This window comes from Etheostoma spectabile, chromosome 12 (assembly GCF_008692095.1).
Source record: "Etheostoma spectabile isolate EspeVRDwgs_2016 chromosome 12, UIUC_Espe_1.0, whole genome shotgun sequence".
Classification (NCBI taxonomy): Eukaryota; Metazoa; Chordata; class Actinopteri; order Perciformes; family Percidae; genus Etheostoma; species Etheostoma spectabile.
Window position 1 is genome coordinate 105,427 of NC_045744.1, and position 2,613 is coordinate 108,039.

A 2,613-nucleotide genomic window follows, 5' to 3' on the forward strand; every position below is an offset into this window, starting at 1 on the left:
AGTGTATGGTCAGACTTTTGGCTGAATGTCTGATCCGTACCTAACAAGTGTTACGGCAAATATTTGGGTGAGCAAGGTGGCCCAAATGGTCATAGCGCGGGCATGGAAATAGGTTACTGAAGTGTTTGGTGGCCAGACTTGGGCCAAAATGTCACTTTTTATATCCCACAATGGGGCCCCCATGAAATACTGATTAGTAGGATTAAAATTTAATTGAAATCGGTGATCCACATTTAACTTGTTGAAATTACTTAGACACCGCGCATGTGGTGCCCGGTGTATCTTCACCGTCAAACACAACACCTGCAAGGTGCACGGCCCATACCCGATCATTGTTTTATAAATTTTTTAGTGATATCATTGAGGTTGGTGCTTACGAGCCCAAAGGACCCCCCCACCAAAGCCTGGTTACACTGCTAAATGTTTCTGCTCCTGCAATCACTAAACTAGAGAGCAGTATGTTTGTTAGTATTTACTGACTCGTATTAAATAACTACCTTTAGCTACTTTAAGTTATTAAGCTAGGTAAGTTAGCTAGCTAAAATCAGCGCCATACCCCATTTTAGGGGAGGACACTGAATTGCACTGATGTTCCCGACATGTGAGTTTATTTAGATATGTATTTTTTTGTTCCTTCAAACAGGCAATACATTCTGATTAATTATAATAATATAACAGTCTAATAAACGTTTAAAAAGAGTGATATATCTTTAGATTTCCACCACTTTAATAGTAATCTGAATGTTTTGTACACTACATAGTGCTGATTGTTAGATTATGTTGTAATGGCTTTTAAATTAGAATTACCGCCCGGAAAGTACGTGTGTAATGTCAGGAGGAATTTACAGCGTACTGTCGGAAGTATAGTGATTACCTATAAGTACTTTCATGGTAGTATGAAGGGAACAATATTTTTTAAGTTTGTGTAATAAAGGGCTAACAACAGGATAATTAAAAATATTATACTATATTATATATAAGGGGTTACTTATTCTACTATTAGAACAACAATCTTACATTGTGTGAGCAATTTTAGCTGAGAACATACACTGCAATCTATGCATTTATACGATGTTTTTTTTTTTTGATACAAAAGTTGAGATGTTGTAAGTTTGGGCTTACATGGTTCAAGGCGAAGAAAATAGATACATATTGGCGAATTTTTAAATACTAGTGAATATATCTGTTTGATGTGTTTTTTTTGTGTGTTTAAGGGTAAGTTGTGCTAAATAAAAATCAAGGTTTCCGAGTCAGTGATATAAATTGTGTATGCATTTACTTTTGTACTTACCCTGTAACTACATGGAGCAAGAGGTAACAAGCACACTTTAATTTACAGCCCGCAAATGTCCACACTTACTTTACCCAAACTACATGGAACAGGGTGTAACAAGGCAACTACTAAAATTAACAAGAGTATCTTTCCCCAATATTAACGCAAAAGTTGCAAATGTTTTTTGGTTCAGTGCTTTTTTGTTAAAAAATGACTTTATTAAATGCATGATATGTACCTATAATATTTTAAAAGGGCTATACATTATGTACTGGTTCACCATTAATTTCAAAAGTCGCAGTGTCTGTCTCACGTAAATTGCTCCTCCAAAGGTAAGATTGTTATATCATAATGGTAGAATATAGTACCCCTTATTTATAATCTTACAGTAAATATTTTTTATATCCCCTGGTTTTGTTACACCTTATTCCCAACTTAAAAATATTGTTCCCTTCTACTTATTGTTAAGTACGTTATAGTACATTATAATTACCAGTAGAAGCTTACGCTGTAAAAGTGCGCTTGGTAGATGTGGACGCAGTTACTTGATCGGCGGGGGTGGTAGTCGTGTAAATACCTATACCGGAGGTAGGTGGATTAAAAAGGTTCTATGGGGGGTAATCTGAATGGTAAAATTGTGTGGAAAATAGGCGACGATACGGAATATGGAAAACCGGTGGGAAAGAGGATGTTTTATTAATGGGTTGTTGAAAGGTTTACGTATCAGTCTGATATGATTACAAAGGCTGGTATAAGATTTAGGAAGCATTCTCAAGCCGTATTAGTCTTCGCGAGGGCCATCAAATGCGAAGAGAAAATTCTAAAATACCTTTGTAAAAATCAATGCACTATCACAGGGAAAAAAATAAGCCCGAGTTAAACCTGGTTTCGTAAATATAGTTCCTTGTGCTGGTAGTCCTCATCACATTTTCAAAAAAGTGACTCGTAATAATACCAAATCATTATCTCATGCAAGTAACTTGTTAATATTTATTAATTGGTGAATTTCATTGTTATTCGATTAGTTTAAAGTTATTTACTAGATGTCTTGTTTAATTGCTGTAGCACCATGCCATTTATGGGGCCATATAAACAGGTTTTCTGCAGATCATTTTATATGTGCCATTGCCTGTGCCTAGAAGAATTATAAATTATTCAGCACCTGTATGGACGCTGCACGTGACATCACCTAAGAGTAACTAAAGTAAAATATAGATGCTGACTGTTAATGGTAATAATATCTTCCTTTTGGTCTCGACTGTCCCCCCTCTGTCTCGCGCTTGTACAGATTAGATCCACCGGAAAATTTCTGAGGGGTGACTGGAGAACAGGTGACATGG